This window comes from Pelobates fuscus, chromosome 4 (assembly GCF_036172605.1).
Source record: "Pelobates fuscus isolate aPelFus1 chromosome 4, aPelFus1.pri, whole genome shotgun sequence".
Classification (NCBI taxonomy): Eukaryota; Metazoa; Chordata; class Amphibia; order Anura; family Pelobatidae; genus Pelobates; species Pelobates fuscus.
In genome coordinates this window covers 3355811-3379703 of record NC_086320.1, presented here as the reverse complement: position 1 = coordinate 3379703, position 23893 = coordinate 3355811, and the positions used below count along the sequence as shown (strand labels likewise).

At 47.5% G+C, this 23893-nt stretch overlaps 1 protein-coding gene across 1 annotated transcript in view; it reads left to right on the top strand.

The window, feature by feature from the left end:
• SLC52A2 (solute carrier family 52 member 2) overlaps nt 1-23893 on the top strand; it is a 142943-nt gene that overhangs the window by 40413 nt on the left and 78637 nt on the right. The window contains exon 2 of the mRNA XM_063450911.1: nt 1540-1617. The gene's annotated coding sequence lies outside the window, so the exon portion shown is untranslated. The remainder of the gene's footprint in view (nt 1-1539; nt 1618-23893) is intronic.

Here is a 23893-nt window from a genome sequence, read left to right as displayed (position 1 = left end):
CACCCGGACATCATGCCTGGACACCCCTCTCTGTGTACTGTAAACTATTCCGTGATTGTACCTCCTTAAGGATCACGTGTAACACTTTCCCATCATAACAATCTTGTCCATGAAGACTTTATGCCAGAATGGAGTCTTACTTCACTGTGAAGTGTGTAGCGGAGAGCTGATATTCCACAGGTTATCTCCACTTAAGATCCCAGTGAGGCTCAGGAACAAGTATTAGAAATCCTTAAGGCAATAATTCCAGCAGGCAAAACAATCCAACAATATCCAAATGACTGGACGACACACAGCATCAGGAGCAGAACTGAACTTTTAATCACACAACCTCCTTTTAAAGCTTTCTCCCATGCAAGGGAGGGATTTACAGTAATTACACAATACTCCAATCACATACGAGTTGCCACCCACACATCCCCTCCCCTTAGTGTGACACATAATCCCATTATGCAGCACACAGTTCCCCTGGTTTTCTGGATGTACCCCTAAACATATGGGTACCCCTTTAAATGTTACCTCCCCTGGTAGCCCTGATCTGGATGAGTGACATATCCAAAAATCACCCAGATCAGACCAGGGGTTCGGGAAATTCCTGAAGGTACTTAAAAGACCGACCGCGCTGGGGTTAACAGCCGAAAAGGGTTCCATGTATTTTGGCCCTGCGGTCGGTTACAGAAAAGGTAATGAAACACACAAATGGCTTGGGTTATGAGAGCTGGGGAGGATTCGGGTAAATCCCCTTGTTCGTGGGGTTCTTTCTACCGAACGGGAAGCCGTTCAGTAGTTTTTACACAAATTGGCGGCAGTGTGGAGGTCTCACCGGTGTTTGCCTGACCCAGTGTCCGATTTGGGTTCCAGACAGTCGACGGCAAAACACTGCTGTTCCAGAGTTTAAAATGGCCGCCGCCACGTGTTCGTCTCCCGAATGGCGGCCACCCAGAGGACAAAGAACTACACGAATTACCAATTAACCGTTTGCAACATTGCTGCGAACGGTAATTAAAGGCATACTTACTCCTGGGGTGGTCTGATTGTTAGGTAGTTTAACTTGCATAATAACTGGAGTGATTTTACCGAACAATCAGACGAATGCTGCATACACTTCACATACACATGGCACAATTTAACCGAACACATAGGAATATACATAATTTTGAGGACAGCCCAATGCCATCCGCTACAACGTGTTTATGCATTATTAACAGTTTGTTCCATCATGGAGAAGGACCCTTAAAGGACACTTTGTTCTGGACGGCATGAATACTCATTAGGCTTTAAGTGGGTTAAACTCTAAGATCAACCAATCATGGCCCTGTCTCTGTCCTCAGCAGGCTCCCTCTATTTATTTAGGACTATTTATTGGGACCAGCTCCATGTCTGACAGTAAATTACACAATATTATTCTCAGCACGTTTCTCAGGGTGTTGCAGGCAGTGCCTGCGCAGGGTTAATGCTCTGTTTGTTCATTTTATGAGGCTGTATTACACTGGTTTTCATTGCAGTGACCTTTGTGTCCTGTCACTTATCCCCTTGCAGAGCATTTCAAGGACAGTGAGACGTTAACAAAATGATCCATCTCCCGAGAGACTGACTTCTTAAGGATCACATCCAAAGGTACATCTTCTCCACTGCCTGTCTCTTACTATCCCTGGCTGCTGACTGGCTGTCCCATAGCTCCCTCTATCTGTGTCACCCTGCAGTGGGAGGGACAGACTCCGTGTCCCATAGTTCCTTCTATCTGTGTCACCCTGCAGTGGGAGGGACAGACTCCGTGTCCCATAGCTCCTTCTGTCTGTGTCACCCTGCAGTGGGAGGGACAGACTCCGTGTCCCATAGCTCCTTCTGTCTGTGTCACCCTGCAGTGGGAGAAACAGACTCCGTGTCCCATAGCTCCTTCTGCCTGTGTCGCCCTGCAGTGGGAGGGACAGACTCCGTGTCCCATAGTTCCTTCTGTCTGTGTCACCCTGCAGTGGGAGGGACAGACTCCGTGTCCCATAGCTCCCTCTGTCTGTGTCACCCTGCAGTGGGAGGGACAGACTCCGTGTCCCATAGCTCCTTCTGTCTGTGTCACCCTGCAGTGGGAGGGACAGACTCAGTGTCCCATAGCTCCTTCTGTCTGTGTCACCCTGCAGTGGGAGGGACAGACTCCGTGTCCCATAGCTCCTTCTGCCTGTGTCGCCCTGCAGTGGGAGGGACAGACTCCGTGTCCCATAGTTCCTTCTGTCTGTGTCACCCTGCAGTGGGAGGGACAGACTCTGTGTCCCATAGCTCCTTCTGTCTGTGTCACCCTGCAGTGGGAGGGACAGACTCCATGTCCCATAGCTCCTTCTGTCTGTGTCACCCTGCAGTGGGAGGGACAGACTCCGTGTCCTATAGCCCCTTCTGTCTGTGTCACCCTGCAGTGGGAGGGACAGACTCCATGTCCCATAGCTCCTTCTGTCTGTGTCACCCTGCAGTGGGAGGGACAGACTCCGTGTGCCATAGCTCCTTCTGTCTGTGTCACCCTGCAGTGGGAGGGACAGACTCCGTGTCCCATAGCTCCTTCTGTCTGTGTCACCCTGCAGTGGGAGGGACAGACTCCGTGTCCCATAGCTCCTTCTGTCTGTGTCACCCTGCAGTGGGAGGGACAGACTCCGTGTCCCATAGCTCCTTCTGTCTGTGTCACCCTGCAGTGGGAGGGACAGACTCCGTGTCCCATAGCTCCTTCTGCCTGTGTCGCCCTGCAGTGGGAGGGACAGACTCCGTGTCCCATAGCTCCTTCTGTCTGTGTCACCCTGCAGTGGGAGGGACAGACTCCGTGTCCTATAGCCCCTTCTGTCTGTGTCACCCTGCAGTGGGAGGGACAGACTCCGTGTCCCATAGCTCCTTCTGTCTGTGTCACCCTGCAGTGGGAGGGACAGACTCCGTGTCCCATAGCTCCTTCTGTCTGTGTCACCCTGCAGTGGGAGGGACAGACTCCGTGTCCCATAGCTCCTTCTGTCTGTGTCACCCTGCAGTGGGAGGGACAGACTCCGTGTCCCATAGCTCCCTCTGTCTGTGTCACCCTGCAGTGGGAGGGACAGACTCCGTGTCCCATAGCTCCTTCTGTCTGTGTCACCCTGCAGTGGGAGGGACAGACTCAGTGTCCCATAGCTCCTTCTGTCTGTGTCACCCTGCAGTGGGAGGGACAGACTCTGTGTCCCATAGCTCCTTCTGCCTGTGTCGCCCTGCAGTGGGAGGGACAGACTCCGTGTCCCATAGTTCCTTCTGTCTGTGTCACCCTGCAGTGGGAGGGACAGACTCTGTGTCCCATAGCTCCTTCTGTCTGTGTCACCCTGCAGTGGGAGGGACAGACTCCATGTCCCATAGCTCCTTCTGTCTGTGTCACCCTGCAGTGGGAGGGACAGACTCCGTGTCCCATAGCCCCTTCTGTCTGTGTCACCCTGCAGTGGGAGGGACAGACTCCGTGTCCCATAGCTCCTTCTGTCTGTGTCACCCTGCAGTGGGAGGGACAGACTCCGTGTCCCATAGCTCCTTCTGTCTGTCACCCTGCAGTGGGAGGGACAGACTCTGTGTCCCATAGCTCCTTCTGTCTGTGTCACCCTGCAGTGGGAGGGACAGACTCCGTGTCCCATAGCTCCTTCTGTCTGTGTCACCCTGCAGTGGGAGGGACAGACTCCGTGTCCCATAGCTCCTTCTGTCTGTGTCACCCTGCAGTGGGAGGGACAGACTCTGTGTCCCATAGCTCCTTCTATCTGTGTCACCCTGCAGTGGGAGGGACAGACTCCGTGTCCCATAGCTCCTTCTGTCTGTGTCACCCTGCAGTGGGAGGGACAGACTCTGTGTCCCATAGCTCCTTCTATCTGTGTCACCCTGCAGTGGGAGGGACAGACTCTGTGTCCCATAGCTCCTTCTATCTGTGTCACCCTGCAGTGGGAGGGACAGACTCCGTGTCCCATAGCTCCTTCTGTCTGTGTCACCCTGCAGTGGGAGGGACAGACTCTGTGTCCCATAGCTCCTTCTGTCTGTGTCACCCTGCAGTGGGAGGGACAGACTCCATGTCCCTTAGCTCCTTCTGTCTGTGTCACCCTGCAGTGGGAGGGACAGACTCCGTGTCCCATAGCTCCTTCTGTCTGTCACCCTGCATTGGGAAGGACAGACTCCGTGTCCCATAGCTCCTTCTGTCTGTCACCCTGCAGTGGGAGGGACAGACTCTGTGTCCCATAGCTCCTTCTGTCTGTCACCCTGCATTGGGAGGGACAGACTCCGTGTCCCATAGCTCCTTCTATCTGTGTCACCCTGCAGTGGGAGGGACAGACTCCGTGTCCCATAGCTCCTTCTGTCTGTGTCACCCTGCAGTGGGAGGGACAGACTCCGTGTCCCATAGCTCCCTCTGTTCCTCTGTCTGTGTCACCCTGCAGTGGGATGGACAGACTCTGTGTCCCATAGCTCTTTCTGTCTGTGTCACCCTGCAGTGGGATGGACAGACTCTGTGTCCCATAGCTCCTTCTGTCTGTGTCACCCTGCAGTGGGAGGGACAGACTCCGTGTCCCATAGCTCCCTCTGTTCCTCTGTCTGTGTCACCCTGCAGTGGGAGGGACAGACTGTGTGTCCCATAACTCCTTCTGTCTGTGTCACCCTGCAGTGGGAGGGACAGACTCCGTGTCCCATAGCTCCTTCTGTCTGTGTCACCCTGCAGTGGGAGGGACAGACTCCGTGTCCCATAGATCCTTCTGTCTGTGTCACCCTGCAGTGGGAGGGACAGACTCCGTGTCCCATAGCTCCCTTCTGTCTGTGTCACCCTGCAGTGGGAGGGACAGACTGTGTCCCATAGCTCCTTCGGTCTGTGTCACCCTGCAGTGCAGGGACAGACTCCGTGTATCCCTTTTTCCCAGTCACGGTTTCACCATTCAATATGTTCCTAGGTTATTTGGTGATATTCCATACCCCCTGTGAGTGTGATTCTCTGTGTACAGATACAATGAGAGGGACACAGTCTGTGTGTGAGTGGAATTCTCTGTGTACAGATACAGTGAGAGAGACACAGTCTGTGTGTGAGTGGGATTCTCTGTGTACAGATACAATGAGAGAGACACAGTCTGTGTGTGAGTGGGATTCTCTGTGTACAGATACAATGAGAGAGACACAGTCTGTGTGTGAGTGGGATTCTCTGTGTACAGATACAATGAGAGGGACACAGTCTGTGTGTGAGTGGAATTCTCTGTGTACAGATACAGTGAGAGAGACACAGTCTGTGTGTGAGTGGGATTCTCTGTGTACAGATACAATGAGAGAGACACAGTCAGTGTGTGAGTGGGATTCTCTGTACAGATACAATGAGAGAGACACAGTCTGTGTGTGAGTGGGATTCTCTGTGTACAGATACAATGAGAGAGACACAGTCTGTGTGTGAGTGGGATTCTCTGTGTACAGATACAATGAGAGAGACACAGTCTGTGTGTGAGTGGGATTCTCTGTGTACAGATACAATGAGAGAGACACAGTCTGTGTGTGAGTGGGATTCTCTGTGTACAGATACAGTGAGAGAGACACAGTCTGTGTGTGAGTGGGATTCTCTGTGTACAGATACAGTGAGAGAGACACAGTCTGTGTGTGAGTGGGATTCTCTGTGTACAGATACAATGAGAGGGACACAGTCTGTGTGTGAGTGGGATTCTCTGTGTACAGATACAATGAGAGAGACACAGTCTGTGTGTGAGTGGGATTCTCTGTGTACAGATACAATGAGAGAGACACAGTCTGTGTGTGAGTGGGATTCTCTGTGTACAGATACAGTGAGAGAGACACAGTCTGTGTGTGAGTGGGATTCTCTGTGTACAGATACAATGAGAGGGACACAGTCTGTGTGTGAGTGGGATTCTCTGTGTACAGATACAATGAGAGAGACACAGTCTGTGTGTGAGTGGGATTCTCTGTGTACAGATACAATGAGAGGGACACAGTCTGTGTGTGAGTGGGATTCTCTGTGTACAGATACGAGAGAGACACAATCTGTGTATGAGTGGGATTCTCTGTGTACAGATACAGTGAGAGAGACACAGTCTGTGTGTGAGTGGGATTCTCTGTGTACAGATACAATGAGAGGGACACAGTCTGTGTGTGAGTGGGATTCTCTGTGTACAGATACAATGAGAGAGACACAGTCTGTGTGTGAGTGGGATTCTCTGTGTACAGATACAATGAGAGAGACACAGTCTGTGTGTGAGTGGGATTCTCTGTGTACAGATACAATGAGAGAGACACAGTCTGTGTGTGAGTGGGATTCTCTGTGTACAGATACAGTGAGAGAGACACAGTCTGTGTGTGAGTGGGATTCTCTGTGTACAGATACAGTGAGAGAGACACAGTCTGTGTGTGAGTGGGATTCTCTGTGTACAGATACAATGAGAGGGACACAGTCTGTGTGTGAGTGGGATTCTCTGTACAGATACAATGAGAGAGACACAGTCTGTGTGTGAGTGGGATTCTCTGTGTACAGATACAATGAGAGAGACACAGTCTGTGTGTGAGTGGGATTCTCTGTGTACAGATACAATGAGAGAGACACAGTCTGTGTGTGAGTGGGATTCTCTGTGTACAGATACAATGAGAGGGACACAGTCTGTGTGTGAGTGGGATTCTCTGTGTACAGATACAATGAGAGGGACACAGTCTGTGTGTGAGTGGGATTCTCTGTGTACAGATACAATGAGAGAGAGACAGTCTGTGTGTGAGTGGGATTCTCTGTGTACAGATACAATGAGAGGGACACAGTCTGTGTGTGAGTGGGATTCTCTGTGTACAGATACGAGAGAGACACAATCTGTGTATGAGTGGGATTCTCTGTGTACAGATACAATGAGAGAGACACAGTCTGTGTGTGAGTGGGATTCTCTGTGTACAGATACAATGAGAGAGACACAGTCTGTGTGTGAGTGGGATTCTCTGTGTACAGATACAATGAGAGAGACACAGTCTGTGTGTGAGTGGGATTCTCTGTGTACAGATACAATGAGAGAGACACAGTCTGTGTGTGAGTGGGATTCTCTGTGTACAGATACAGTGAGAGAGACACAGTCTGTGTGTGAGTGGGATTCTCTGTGTACAGATACAGTGAGAGAGACACAGTCTGTGTGTGAGTGGGATTCTCTGTGTACAGATACAATGAGAGAGACACAGTCTGTGTGTGAGTGGGATTCTCTGTGTACAGATACAATGAGAGAGACACAGTCTGTGTGTGAGTGGGATTCTCTGTGTGCAGATACAATGAGAGGGACACAGTCTGTGTGAGTGGGATTCTCTGTGTACAGATACAATGAGAGAGACACAGTCTGTGTGTGAGTGGGATTCTCTGTGTACAGATACAATGAGAGAGACACAGTCTGTGTGTGAGTGGGATTCTCTGTGTACAGATACAATGAGAGAGACACAGTCTGTGTGAGTGGGATTCTCTGTGTACAGATACAATGAGAGAGACACAGTCTGTGTGTGAGTGGGATTCTCTGTGTACAGATACAATGAGAGAGACACAGTCTGTGTGTGAGTGGGATTCTCTGTGTACAGATACAATGAGAGGGACACAGTCTGTGTGTGAGTGGGATTCTCTGTGTACAGATACAATGAGAGAGACACAGTCTGTGTGTGAGTGGGATTCTCTGTGTACAGATACAATGAGAGTGACACAGTCTGTGTGTGAGTGGGATTCTCTGTGTACAGATGCAATGAGAGGGACACAGTCTGTGTGTGAGTGGGATTCTCTGTGTACAGATACAATGAGAGAGACACAGTCTGTGTGTGAGTGGGATTCTCTGTGTACAGATACAATGAGAGGGACACAGTCTGTGTGTGAGTGGGATTCTCTGTGTACAGATACAATGAGAGGGACACAGTCTGTGTGTGAGTGGGATTCTCTGTGTACAGATACAATGAGAGGGACACAGTCTGTGTGAGTGGGATTCTCTGTGTACCGATACAATGAGAGAGACGAGTCTGTGTGAGTGGGATTCTCTGTGTACAGATACAATGAGAGGGACACAGTCTGTGTGTGAGTGGGATTCTCTGTGTACAGATACAATGAGAGAGACACAGTCTGTGTGAGTGGGATTCTCTGTGTACAGATACAATGAGAGAGACACAGTCTGTGTATGAGTGGGATTCTCTGTGTACAGATACAATGAGAGGGACACAGTCTGTGTGTGAGTGGGATTCTCTGTGTACAGATACAATGAGAAAGACACAGTCTGTGTATGAGTGGGATTATCTGTGTACAGATACAGTGAGAGAGACACAGTCTGTGTGTGAGTGGGATTCTCTGTGTACAGATACAGTGAGAGGGACACAGTCTGTGTGAGTGGGATTCTCTGTGTACAGATACAATGAGAGAGACCAGTCTGTGTGAGTGGGATTCTCTGTGTACAGATACAATGAGAGGGACACAGTCTGTGTGTGAGTGGGATTCTCTGTGTACAGATACAATGAGAGAGACACAGTCTGTGTGTGAGTGGGATTCTCTGTGTACAGATACAATGAGAGGGACACAGTCTGTGTGTGAGTGGGATTCTCTGTGTACAGATACAATGAGAGAGACACAGTCTGTGTGTGAGTGGGATTCTCTGTGCACAGATACAATGAGAGGGACACAGTCTGTGTGTGAGTGGGATTCTCTGTGTACAGATACAATGAGAGAGACACAGTCTGTATGTGAGTGGGATTCTCTGTGTACAGATACAATGAGAGGGACACTGTCTGTGTGTGAGTGGGATTCTCTGTGTACAGATACAATGAGAGAGACACAGTCTGTGTGAGTGGGATTCTCTGTGCACAGATACAATGAGAGGGACACAGTCTGTGTGTGAGTGGGATTCTCTGTGTACAGATACAATGAGAGGGACACAGTCTGTGTGTGAGTGGGATTCTCTGTGTACAGATACAATGAGAGAGACACAGTCTGTGTGTGAGTGGGATTATCTGTGTACAGATACAATGAGAGGGACACGGTCTGTGTGAGTGGGATTCTCTGTGTACAGCTACAATGAGAGAGACACAGTCTGTGTGAGTGGGATTCTCTGTGTACAGATACAATGAGAGAGACACAGTCTGTGTGAGTGGGATTCTCTGTGTACAGATACAATGAGAGAGACACAGTCTGTCTGAGTGGGATTCTCTGTGTACAGATACAATGAGAGAGACACAGTCTGTGTGAGTGGGATTCTCTGTGTACAGATACAATGAGAGAGACACAGTCTGTGTGTGAGTGGGATTCTCTGTGTACAGATACAATGAGATAGACACAGTCTGTGTGTGAGTGGGATTCTCTGTGTACAGATACAATGAGAGAGACACAGTCTGTGTGTGAGTGGGATTCTCTGTGTACAGATACAATGAGAGAGACACAGTCTGTGTGTGAGTGGGATTCTCTGTGTACAGATACAATGAGAGAGACACAGTCTGTGTGTGAGTGGGATTCTCTGTGTACAGATACAATGAGAGAGACACAGTCTGTGTGTGAGTGGGATTCTCTGTGTACAGATACAATGAGAGAGACACAGTCTGTGTGTGAGTGGGATTCTCTGTGTACAGATACAATGAGAGAGACACAGTCTGTGTGTGAGTGGGATTCTCTGTGTACAGATACAATGAGAGAGACACAGTCTGTGTGTGAGTGGGATTCTCTGTGTACAGATACAATGAGAGGGACACAGTCTGTGTGTGAGTGGGATTCTCTGTGTACAGATACAATGAGAGAGACACAGTCTGTGTGTGAGTGGGATTCTCTGTGTACAGATACGAGAGAGACACAGTCTGTGTATGAGTGGGATTCTCTGTGTACAGATACAATGAGAGAGACACAGTCTGTGTGTGAGTGGGATTCTCTGTGTTACAGATACAGTGAGAGGGACACAGTCTGTGTGAGTGGGATTCTCTGTGTACAGATACAATGAGAGAGACCAGTCTGTGTGAGTGGGATTCTCTGTGTACAGATACAATGAGAGGGACACAGTCTGTGTGTGAGTGGGATTCTCTGTGTACAGATACAATGAGAGAGACACAGTCTGTGTGTGAGTGGGATTCTCTGTGTACAGATACAATGAGAGGGACACAGTCTGTGTGTGAGTGGGATTCTCTGTGTACAGATACAATGAGAGAGACACAGTCTGTGTGTGAGTGGGATTCTCTGTGTACAGATACAGTGAGAGAGACACAGTCTGTGTGTGAGTGGGATTCTCTGTGTACAGATACAATGAGAGAGACACAGTCTGTGTGTGAGTGGGATTCTCTGTGTACAGATACAATGAGAGAGACACAGTCTGTGTGTGAGTGGGATTCTCTGTGTACAGATACAATGAGAGTGACACAGTCTGTGTGTGAGTGGGATTCTCTGTGTACAGATACAATGAGAGAGACACAGTCTGTGTGTGAGTGGGATTCTCTGTGTACAGATACAATGAGAGAGACACAGTCTGTGTGTGAGTGGGATTATCTGTGTACAGCTACAATGAGAGAGACACAGTCTGTGTGTGAGTGGGATTCTCTGTGTACAGATACAATGAGAGAGACACAGTCTGTGTGTGAGTGGGATTCTCTGTGTACAGATACAATGAGAGAGACACAGTCTGTGTGTGAGTGGGATTCTCTGTGTACAGATACAATGAGAGAGACACAGTCTGTGTGTGAGTGGGATTCTCTGTGTACAGATACAATGAGAGAGACACAGTCTGTGTGTGAGTGGGATTCTCTGTGTACAGATACAATGAGAGAGACACAGTCTGTGTGTGAGTGGGATTCTCTGTGTACAGATACAATGAGAGGGACACAGTCTGTGTGTGAGTGGGATTCTCTGTGTACAGATACAATGAGAGAGACACAGTCTGTGTGTGAGTGGGATTCTCTGTGTACAGATACAATGAGAGAGACACAGTCTGTGTGTGAGTGGGATTCTCTGTGTACAGATACAATGAGAGAGACACAGTCAGTGTGTGAGTGGGATTCTCTGTGTACAGATACAATGAGAGAGACACAGTCTGTGTGTGAGTGGGATTCTCTGTGTACAGATACAATGAGAGGGACACAGTCTGTGTGTGAGTGGGATTCTCTGTGTACAGATACAATGAGAGAGACACAGTCTGTGTGTGAGTGGGATTCTCTGTGTACAGATACAATGAGAGGGACACAATCTGTGTGTGAGTGGGATTCTCTGTGTACAGATACAATGAGAGGGACACAGTCTGTGTGTGAGTGGGATTCTCTGTGTACAGATACAATGAGAGAGACACAGTCTGTGTGTGAGTGGGATTCTCTGTGTACAGATACAATGAGAGGGACACAGTCTGTGTGAGTGGGATTCTCTGTGTACAGATACAATGAGAGGGACACAGTCTGTGTGAGTGGGATTCTCTGTGTACAGATACAATGAGAGAGACACAGTCTGTGTGTGAGTGGGATTCTCTGTGTACAGATACAGTGAGAGAGACACAGTCTGTGTGTGAGTGGGATTCTCTGTGTACAGATACAATGAGAGAGACACAGACTGTGTGTGAGTGGGATTCTCTGTGTACAGATACAATGAGATTCTCTGTGTACAGATACAATGAGAGAGACACAGTCTGTGTGTGAGTGGGATTCTCTGTGTACAGATACAATGAGAGAGACACAGTCTGTGTGTGAGTGGGATTCTCTGTGTACAGATACAATGAGAGAGACACAGTCTGTGTGTGAGTGGGATTCTCTGTGTACAGATACAATGAGAGAGACACAGTCTGTGTGTGAGTGGGATTCTCTGTGTACAGATACAATGAGAGAGACACAGTCTGTGTGTGAGTGGGATTCTCTGTGTACAGATACAATGAGAGAGACACAGTCTGTGTGAGTGGGATTCTCTGTGTACAGATACAATGAGAGAGACACAGTCTGTGTGTGAGTGGGATTCTCTGTGTACAGATACAATGAGAGAGACACAGTCTGTGTGTGAGTGGGATTCTCTGTGTACAGATACAATGAGAGAGACACAGTCTGTGTGTGAGTGGGATTCTCTGTGTACAGATACAATGAGAGTGACACAGTCTGTGTGTGAGTGGGATTCTCTGTGTACAGATGCAATGAGAGGGACACAGTCTGTGTGTGAGTGGGATTCTTTGTGTACAGATACAATGAGAGAGACACAGTCTGTGTGTGAGTGGGATTCTCTGTGTACAGATACAATGAGAGGGACACAGTCTGTGTGTGAGTGGGATTCTCTGTGTACAGATACAGTGAGAGAGACACAGTCTGTGTGTGAGTGGGATTCTCTGTGTACAGATACAGTGAGAGAGACACAGTCTGTGTGTGAGTGGGATTCTCTGTGTACAGATACAATGAGAGGGACACAGTCTGTGTGTGAGTGGGATTCTCTGTGTACAGATACAATGAGAGAGACACAGTCTGTGTGTGAGTGGGATTCTCTGTGTACAGATACAATGAGAGAGACACAGTCTGTGTGTGAGTGGGATTCTCTGTGTACAGATACAGTGAGAGAGACACAGTCTGTGTGTGAGTGGGATTCTCTGTGTACAGATACAATGAGAGGGACACAGTCTGTGTGTGAGTGGGATTCTCTGTGTACAGATACAATGAGAGAGACACAGTCTGTGTGTGAGTGGGATTCTCTGTGTACAGATACAATGAGAGGGACACAGTCTGTGTGTGAGTGGGATTCTCTGTGTACAGATACGAGAGAGACACAATCTGTGTATGAGTGGGATTCTCTGTGTACAGATACAATGAGAGAGACACAGTCTGTGTATGAGTGGGATTCTCTGTGTACAGATACAATGAGAGAGACACAGTCTGTGTGTGAGTGGGATTCTCTGTGTACAGATACAATGAGAGAGACACAGTCTGTGTGTGAGTGGGATTCTCTGTGTACAGATACAATGAGAGAGACACAGTCTGTGTGTGAGTGGGATTCTCTGTGTACAGATACAGTGAGAGAGACACAGTCTGTGTGTGAGTGGGATTCTCTGTGTACAGATACAGTGAGAGAGACACAGTCTGTGTGTGAGTGGGATTCTCTGTGTACAGATACAATGAGAGAGACACAGTCTGTGTGTGAGTGGGATTGTCTGTGTACAGATACAATGAGAGAGACACAGTCTGTGTGTGAGTGGGATTCTCTGTGTACAGATACAATGAGAGAGACACAGTCTGTGTATGAGTGGGATTCTCTGTGTACAGATACAATGAGAGAGACACAGTCTGTGTGAGTGGGATTCTCTGTGTACAGATACAATGAGAGAGACACAGTCTGTGTGTGAGTGGGATTCTCTGTGTACAGATACAATGAGAGAGACACAGTCTGTGTGTGAGTGGGATTCTCTGTGTACAGATACAATGAGAGGGACACAGTCTGTGTGAGTGGGATTCTCTGTGTACAGATACAATGAGAGAGACACAGTCTGTGTGTGAGTGGGATTCTCTGTGTACAGATACAGTGAGAGAGACACAGTCTGTGTGTGAGTGGGATTCTCTGTGTACAGATACAATGAGAGAGACACAGTCTGTGTGTGAGTGGGATTCTCTGTGTACAGATACAATGAGAGAGACACAGTCTGTGTGTGAGTGGGATTCTCTGTGTACAGATACAATGAGAGAGACACAGTCTGTGTGAGTGGGATTCTCTGTGTACAGATACAATGAGAGAGACACAGTCTGTGTGTGAGTGGGATTCTCTGTGTACAGATACAATGAGAGAGACACAGTCTGTGTGTGAGTGGGATTCTCTGTGTACAGATACAATGAGAGGGACACAGTCTGTGTGTGAGTGGGATTCTCTGTGTACAGATACAATGAGAGAGACACAGTCTGTGTGTGAGTGGGATTCTCTGTGTACAGATACAATGAGAGTGACACAGTCTGTGTGTGAGTGGGATTCTCTGTGTACAGATGCAATGAGAGGGACACAGTCTGTGTGTGAGTGGGATTCTCTGTGTACAGATACAATGAGAGAGACACAGTCTGTGTGTGAGTGGGATTCTCTGTGTACAGATACAATGAGAGGGACACAGTCTGTGTGTGAGTGGGATTCTCTGTGTACAGATACAATGAATGGGACACAGTCTGTGTGTGAGTGGGATTCTCTGTGTACAGATACAATGAGAGGGACACAGTCTGTGTGAGTGGGATTCTCTGTGTACCGATACAATGAGAGAGACGAGTCTGTGTGAGTGGGATTCTCTGTGTACAGATACAATGAGAGGGACACAGTCTGTGTGTGAGTGGGATTCTCTGTGTACAGATACAATGAGAGAGACACAGTCTGTGTGAGTGGGATTCTCTGTGTACAGATACAATGAGAGAGACACAGTCTGTGTGTGAGTGGGATTCTCTGTGTACAGATACAGTGAGAGGGACACAGTCTGTGTGAGTGGGATTCTCTGTGTACAGATACAATGAGAGAGACCAGTCTGTGTGAGTGGGATTCTCTGTGTACAGATACAATGAGAGGGACACAGTCTGTGTGTGAGTGGGATTCTCTGTGTACAGATACAATGAGAGAGACACAGTCTGTGTGTGAGTGGGATTCTCTGTGTACAGATACAATGAGAGGGACACAGTCTGTGTGTGAGTGGGATTCTCTGTGTACAGATACAATGAGAGAGACACAGTCTGTGTGTGAGTGGGATTCTCTGTGCACAGATACAATGAGAGGGACACAGTCTGTGTGTGAGTGGGATTCTCTGTGTACAGATACAATGAGAGAGACACAGTCTGTATGTGAGTGGGATTCTCTGTGTACAGATACAATGAGAGGGACACTGTCTGTGTGTGAGTGGGATTCTCTGTGTACAGATACAATGAGAGAGACACAGTCTGTGTGAGTGGGATTCTCTGTGCACAGATACAATGAGAGGGACACAGTCTGTGTGTGAGTGGGATTCTCTGTGTACAGATACAACGAGAGGGACACAGTCTGTGTGTGAGTGGGATTCTCTGTGTACAGATACAATGAGAGGGACACAGTCTGTGTGTGAGTGGGATTCTCTGTGTACAGATACAATGAGAGAGACACAGTCTGTGTGTGAGTGGGATTATCTGTGTACAGATACAATGAGAGGGACACGGTCTGTGTGAGTGGGATTCTCTGTGTACAGCTACAATGAGAGAGACACAGTCTGTGTGAGTGGGATTCTCTGTGTACAGATACAATGAGAGAGACACAGTCTGTGTGAGTGGGATTCTCTGTGTACAAATACAATGAGAGAGACACAGTCTGTCTGAGTGGGATTCTCTGTGTACAGATACAATGAGAGAGACACAGTCTGTGTGTGAGTGGGATTCTCTGTGTACAGATACAATGAGAGAGACACAGTCTGTGTGTGAGTGGGATTCTCTGTGTACAGATACAATGAGAGAGACACAGTCTGTGTGTGAGTGGGATTCTCTGTGTACAGATACAATGAGAGAGACACAGTCTGTGTGTGAGTGGGATTCTCTGTGTACAGATACAATGAGAGAGACACAGTCTGTGTGTGAGTGGGATTCTCTGTGTACAGATACAATGAGAGAGACACAGTCTGTGTGTGAGTGGGATTCTCTGTGTACAGATACAATGAGAGAGACACAGTCTGTGTGTGAGTGGGATTCTCTGTGTACAGATACAATGAGAGAGACACAGTCTGTGTGTGAGTGGGATTCTCTGTGTACAGATACAATGAGAGGGACACAGTCTGTGTGTGAGTGGGATTCTCTGTGTACAGATACAATGAGAGAGACACAGTCTGTGTGTGAGTGGGATTCTCTGTGTACAGATACGAGAGAGACACAGTCTGTGTATGAGTGGGATTCTCTGTGTACAGATACAATGAGAGAGACACAGTCTGTGTGTGAGTGGGATTCTCTGTGTTACAGATACAGTGAGAGGGACACAGTCTGTGTGAGTGGGATTCTCTGTGTACAGATACAATGAGAGAGACCAGTCTGTGTGAGTGGGATTCTCTGTGTACAGATACAATGAGAGGGACACAGTCTGTGTGTGAGTGGGATTCTCTGTGTACAGATACAATGAGAGAGACACAGTCTGTGTGTGAGTGGGATTCTCTGTGTACAGATACAATGAGAGGGACACAGTCTGTGTGTGAGTGGGATTCTCTGTGTACAGATACAATGAGAGAGACACAGTCTGTGTGTGAGTGGGATTCTCTGTGTACAGATACAATGAGAGTGACACAGTCTGTGTGTGAGTGGGATTCTCTGTGTACAGATACAATGAGAGAGACACAGTCTGTGTGTGAGTGGGATTCTCTGTGTACAGATACAATGAGAGAGACACAGTCTGTGTGTGAGTGGGATTCTCTGTGCACAGATACAATGAGAGGGACACAGTCTGTGTGTGAGTGGGATTCTCTGTGTACAGATACAATGAGAGAGACACAGTCTGTGTGTGAGTGGGATTCTCTGTGTACAGATACAATGAGAGGGACACTGTCTGTGTGTGAGTGGGATTCTCTGTGTACAGATACAATGAGAGGGACACAGTCTGTGTGTGAGTGGGATTCTCTGTGTACAGATACAGTGAGAGAGACACAGTCTGTGTGTGAGTGGGATTCTCTGTGTACAGATACAATGAGAGAGACACAGTCTGTGTGTGAGTGGGATTCTCTGTGTACAGATACAGTGAGAGAGACACAGTCTGTGTGTGAGTGGGATTCTCTGTGTACAGATACAATGAGAGAGACACAGACTGTGTGTGAGTGGGATTCTCTGTGTACAGATACAATGAGAGAGACACAGTCTGTATGTGAGTGGGATTCTCTGTGTACAGATACAATGAGAGGGACACTGTCTGTGTGTGAGTGGGATTCTCTGTGTACAGATACAATGAGAGAGACACAGTCTGTGTGAGTGGGATTCTCTGTGCACAGATACAATGAGAGGGACACAGTCTGTGTGTGAGTGGGATTCTCTGTGTACAGATACAACGAGAGGGACACAGTCTGTGTGTGAGTGGGATTCTCTGTGTACAGATACAATGAGAGGGACACAGTCTGTGTGTGAGTGGGATTCTCTGTGTACAGATACAATGAGAGAGACACAGTCTGTGTGTGAGTGGGATTATCTGTGTACAGATACAATGAGAGGGACACGGTCTGTGTGAGTGGGATTCTCTGTGTACAGCTACAATGAGAGAGACACAGTCTGTGTGAGTGGGATTCTCTGTGTACAGATACAATGAGAGAGACACAGTCTGTGTGAGTGGGATTCTCTGTGTACAAATACAATGAGAGAGACACAGTCTGTCTGAGTGGGATTCTCTGTGTACAGATACAATGAGAGAGACACAGTCTGTGTGTGAGTGGGATTCTCTGTGTACAGATACAATGAGAGAGACACAGTCTGTGTGTGAGTGGGATTCTCTGTGTACAGATACAATGAGAGAGACACAGTCTGTGTGTGAGTGGGATTCGCTGTGTACAGATACAATGAGAGAGACACAGTCTGTGTGTGAGTGGGATTCTCTGTGTACAGATACAATGAGAGAGACACAGTCTGTGTGTGAGTGGGATTCTCTGTGTACAGATACAATGAGAGAGACACAGTCTGTGTGTGAGTGGGATTCTCTGTGTACAGATACAATGAGAGAGACACAGTCTGTGTGTGAGTGGGATTCTCTGTGTACAGATACAATGAGAGAGACACAGTCTGTGTGTGAGTGGGATTCTCTGTGTACAGATACAATGAGAGGGACACAGTCTGTGTGTGAGTGGGATTCTCTGTGTACAGATACAATGAGAGAGACACAGTCTGTGTGTGAGTGGGATTCTCTGTGTACAGATACGAGAGAGACACAGTCTGTGTATGAGTGGGATTCTCTGTGTACAGATACAATGAGAGAGACACAGTCTGTGTGTGAGTGGGATTCTCTGTGTTACAGATACAGTGAGAGGGACACAGTCTGTGTGAGTGGGATTCTCTGTGTACAGATACAATGAGAGAGACCAGTCTGTGTGAGTGGGATTCTCTGTGTACAGATACAATGAGAGGGACACAGTCTGTGTGTGAGTGGGATTCTCTGTGTACAGATACAATGAGAGAGACACAGTCTGTGTGTGAGTGGGATTCTCTGTGTACAGATACAATGAGAGGGACACAGTCTGTGTGTGAGTGGGATTCTCTGTGTACAGATACAATGAGAGAGACACAGTCTGTGTGTGAGTGGGATTCTCTGTGTACAGATACAATGAGAGTGACACAGTCTGTGTGTGAGTGGGATTCTCTGTGTACAGATACAATGAGAGAGACACAGTCTGTGTGTGAGTGGGATTCTCTGTGTACAGATACAATGAGAGAGACACAGTCTGTGTGTGAGTGGGATTCTCTGTGCACAGATACAATGAGAGGGACACAGTCTGTGTGTGAGTGGGATTCTCTGTGTACAGATACAATGAGAGAGACACAGTCTGTGTGTGAGTGGGATTCTCTGTGTACAGATACAATGAGAGGGACACTGTCTGTGTGTGAGTGGGATTCTCTGTGTACAGATACAATGAGAGGGACACAGTCTGTGTGTGAGTGGGATTCTCTGTGTACAGATACAGTGAGAGAGACACAGTCTGTGTGTGAGTGGGATTCTCTGTGTACAGATACAATGAGAGAGACACAGTCTGTGTGTGAGTGGGATTCTCTGTGTACAGATACAGTGAGAGAGACACAGTCTGTGTGTGAGTGGGATTCTCTGTGTACAGATACAATGAGAGAGACACAGACTGTGTGTGAGTGGGATTCTCTGTGTACAGATACAATGAGAGAGACACAGTCTGTGTGTGAGTGGGATTCTCTGTGTACAGATACAATGAGAGAGACACAGTCTGTGTGTGAGTGGGATTCTCTGTGTACAGATACAATGAGAGAGACACAGTCTGTGTGAGTGGGATTCTCTGTGTACAGATACAATGAGAGAGACACAGTCTGTGTGTGAGTGGGATTCTCTGTGTACAGATACAATGAGAGAGACACAGTCTGTGTGTGAGTGGGATTCTCTGTGTACAGATACAATGAGAGAGACACAGTCTGTGTGTGAGTGGGATTCTCTGTGTACAGATACAATGAGAGAGACACAGTCTGTGTGTGAGTGGGATTCTCTGTGTACAGATACAATGAGAGAGACACAGTCTGTGTGTGAGTGGGATTCTCTGTGTACAGATACAATGAGAGTGACACAGTCTGTGTGTGAGTGGGATTCTCTGTGTACAGATACAATGAGAGAGACACAGTCTGTGTGTGAGTGGGATTCTCTGTGTACAGATACAATGAGAGAGACACAGTCTGTGTGTGAGTGGGATTCTCTGTGCACAGATACAATGAGAGGGACACAGTCTGTGTGTGAGTGGGATTCTCTGTGTACAGATACAATGAGAGAGACACAGTCTGTGTGTGAGTGGGATTCTCTGTGTACAGATACAATGAGAGGGACACAGTCTGTGTGTGAGTGGGATTCTCTGTGTACAGATACAGTGAGAGAGACACAGTCTGTGTGTGAGTGGGATTCTCTGTGTACAGATACAATGAGAGAGACACAGTCTGTGTGTGAGTGGGATTCTCTGTGTACAGATACAGTGAGAGAGACACAGTCTGTGTGTGAGTGGGATTCTCTGTGTACAGATACAATGAGAGAGACACAGACTGTGTGTGAGTGGGATTCTCTGTGTACAGATACAATGAGAGAGACACAGTCTGTGTGTGAGTGGGATTCTCTGTGTACAGATACAATGAGAGAGACACAGTCTGTGTGTGAGTGGGATTCTCTGTGTACAGATACAATGAGAGAGACACAGTCTGTGTGAGTGGGATTCTCTGTGTACAGATACAATGAGAGAGACACAGTCTGTGTGTGAGTGGGATTCTCTGTGTACAGATACAATGAGAGAGACACAGTCTGTGTGTGAGTGGGATTCTCTGTGTACAGATACAATGAGAGAGACACAGTCTGTGTGTGAGTGGGATTCTCTGTGTACAGATACAATGAGAGGGACACAGTCTGTGTGTGAGTGGGATTCTCTGTGTACAGATACAATGAGAGAGACACAGTCTGTGTGTGAGTGGGATTCTCTGTGTACAGATACGAGAGAGACACAGTCTGTGTATGACTGGGATTCTCTGTGTACAGATACAATGAGAGAGACACAGTCTGTGTGAGTGGGATTCTCTGTGTACAGATACAATGAGAGGGACACAGTCTGTGTGTGAGTGGGATTCTCTGTGTACAGATACAATGAGAGAGACACAGTCTGTGTGTGAGTGGGATTCTCTGTGTACAGATACAATGAGAGTGACACAGTCTGTGTGTGAGTGGGATTCTCTGTGTACAGATACAATGAGAGTGACACAGTCTGTGTGTGAGTGGGATTCTCTGTGTACAGATACAATGAGAGAGACACAGTCTGTGTGTGAGTGGGATTCTCTGTGTACAGATACAATGAGAGAGACACAGTCTGTGTGTGAGTGGGATTCTCTGTGCACAGATACAATGAGAGGGACACAGTCTGTGTGTGAGTGGGATTCTCTGTGTACAGATACAATGAATGGGACACAGTCTGTGTGTGAGTGGGATTCTCTGTGTACAGATACAATGAGAGGGACACAGTCTGTGTGAGTGGGATTCTCTGTGTACCGATACAATGAGAGAGACGAGTCTGTGTGAGTGGGATTCTCTGTGTACAGATACAATGAGAGGGACACAGTCTGTGTGTGAGTGGGATTCTCTGTGTACAGATACAATGAGAGAGACACAGTCTGTGTGAGTGGGATTCTCTGTGTACAGATACAATGAGAGAGACACAGTCTGTGTGTGAGTGGGATTCTCTGTGTACAGATACAGTGAGAGGGACACAGTCTGTGTGAGTGGGATTCTCTGTGTACAGATACAATGAGAGGGACACAGTCTGTGTGTGAGTGGGATTCTCTGTGTACAGATACGAGAGAGACACAATCTGTGTATGAGTGGGATTCTCTGTGTACAGATACAGTGAGAGAGACACAGTCTGTGTGTGAGTGGGATTCTCTGTGTACAGATACAATGAGAGGGACACAGTCTGTGTGTGAGTGGGATTCTCTGTGTACAGATACAATGAGAGAGACACAGTCTGTGTGTGAGTGGGATTCTCTGTGTACAGATACAATGAGAGAGACACAGTCTGTGTGTGAGTGGGATTCTCTGTGTACAGATACAATGAGAGAGACACAGTCTGTGTGTGAGTGGGATTCTCTGTGTACAGATACAGTGAGAGAGACACAGTCTGTGTGTGAGTGGGATTCTCTGTGTACAGATACAGTGAGAGAGACACAGTCTGTGTGTGAGTGGGATTCTCTGTGTACAGATACAATGAGAGGGACACAGTCTGTGTGTGAGTGGGATTCTCTGTACAGATACAATGAGAGAGACACAGTCTGTGTGTGAGTGGGATTCTCTGTGTACAGATACAATGAGAGAGACACAGTCTGTGTGTGAGTGGGATTCTCTGTGTACAGATACAATGAGAGAGACACAGTCTGTGTGTGAGTGGGATTCTCTGTGTACAGATACAATGAGAGGGACACAGTCTGTGTGTGAGTGGGATTCTCTGTGTACAGATACAATGAGAGGGACACAGTCTGTGTGTGAGTGGGATTCTCTGTGTACAGATACAATGAGAGAGAGACAGTCTGTGTGTGAGTGGGATTCTCTGTGTACAGATACAATGAGAGGGACACAGTCTGTGTGTGAGTGGGATTCTCTGTGTACAGATACGAGAGAGACACAATCTGTGTATGAGTGGGATTCTCTGTGTACAGATACAATGAGAGAGACACAGTCTGTGTGTGAGTGGGATTCTCTGTGTACAGATACAATGAGAGAGACACAGTCTGTGTGTGAGTGGGATTCTCTGTGTACAGATACAATGAGAGAGACACAGTCTGTGTGTGAGTGGGATTCTCTGTGTACAGATACAATGAGAGAGACACAGTCTGTGTGTGAGTGGGATTCTCTGTGTACAGATACAGTGAGAGAGACACAGTCTGTGTGTGAGTGGGATTCTCTGTGTACAGATACAGTGAGAGAGACACAGTCTGTGTGTGAGTGGGATTCTCTGTGTACAGATACAATGAGAGAGACACAGTCTGTGTGTGAGTGGGATTCTCTGTGTACAGATACAATGAGAGAGACACAGTCTGTGTGTGAGTGGGATTCTCTGTGTACAGATACAATGAGAGGGACACAGTCTGTGTGAGTGGGATTCTCTGTGTACAGATACAATGAGAGAGACACAGTCTGTGTGTGAGTGGGATTCTCTGTGTACAGATACAATGAGAGAGACACAGTCTGTGTGTGAGTGGGATTCTCTGTGTACAGATACAATGAGAGAGACACAGTCTGTGTGAGTGGGATTCTCTGTGTACAGATACAATGAGAGAGACACAGTCTGTGTGTGAGTGGGATTCTCTGTGTACAGATACAATGAGAGAGACACAGTCTGTGTGTGAGTGGGATTCTCTGTGTACAGATACAATGAGAGGGACACAGTCTGTGTGTGAGTGGGATTCTCTGTGTACAGATACAATGAGAGAGACACAGTCTGTGTGTGAGTGGGATTCTCTGTGTACAGATACAATGAGAGTGACACAGTCTGTGTGTGAGTGGGATTCTCTGTGTACAGATGCAATGAGAGGGACACAGTCTGTGTGTGAGTGGGATTCTCTGTGTACAGATACAATGAGAGAGACACAGTCTGTGTGTGAGTGGGATTCTCTGTGTACAGATACAATGAGAGGGACACAGTCTGTGTGTGAGTGGGATTCTCTGTGTACAGATACAATGAGAGGGACACAGTCTGTGTGTGAGTGGGATTCTCTGTGTACAGATACAATGAGAGGGACACAGTCTGTGTGAGTGGGATTCTCTGTGTACCGATACAATGAGAGAGACGAGTCTGTGTGAGTGGGATTCTCTGTGTACAGATACAATGAGAGGGACACAGTCTGTGTGTGAGTGGGATTCTCTGTGTACAGATACAATGAGAGAGACACAGTCTGTGTGAGTGGGATTCTCTGTGTACAGATACAATGAGAGAGACACAGTCTGTGTATGAGTGGGATTCTCTGTGTACAGATACAATGAGAGGGACACAGTCTGTGTGTGAGTGGGATTCTCTGTGTACAGATACAATGAGAAAGACACAGTCTGTGTATGAGTGGGATTATCTGTGTACAGATACAGTGAGAGAGACACAGTCTGTGTGTGAGTGGGATTCTCTGTGTACAGATACAGTGAGAGGGACACAGTCTGTGTGAGTGGGATTCTCTGTGTACAGATACAATGAGAGAGACCAGTCTGTGTGAGTGGGATTCTCTGTGTACAGATACAATGAGAGGGACACAGTCTGTGTGTGAGTGGGATTCTCTGTGTACAGATACAATGAGAGAGACACAGTCTGTGTGTGAGTGGGATTCTCTGTGTACAGATACAATGAGAGGGACACAGTCTGTGTGTGAGTGGGATTCTCTGTGTACAGATACAATGAGAGAGACACAGTCTGTGTGTGAGTGGGATTCTCTGTGCACAGATACAATGAGAGGGACACAGTCTGTGTGTGAGTGGGATTCTCTGTGTACAGATACAATGAGAGAGACACAGTCTGTATGTGAGTGGGATTCTCTGTGTACAGATACAATGAGAGGGACACTGTCTGTGTGTGAGTGGGATTCTCTGTGTACAGATACAATGAGAGAGACACAGTCTGTGTGAGTGGGATTCTCTGTGCACAGATACAATGAGAGGGACACAGTCTGTGTGTGAGTGGGATTCTCTGTGTACAGATACAATGAGAGGGACACAGTCTGTGTGTGAGTGGGATTCTCTGTGTACAGATACAATGAGAGAGACACAGTCTGTGTGTGAGTGGGA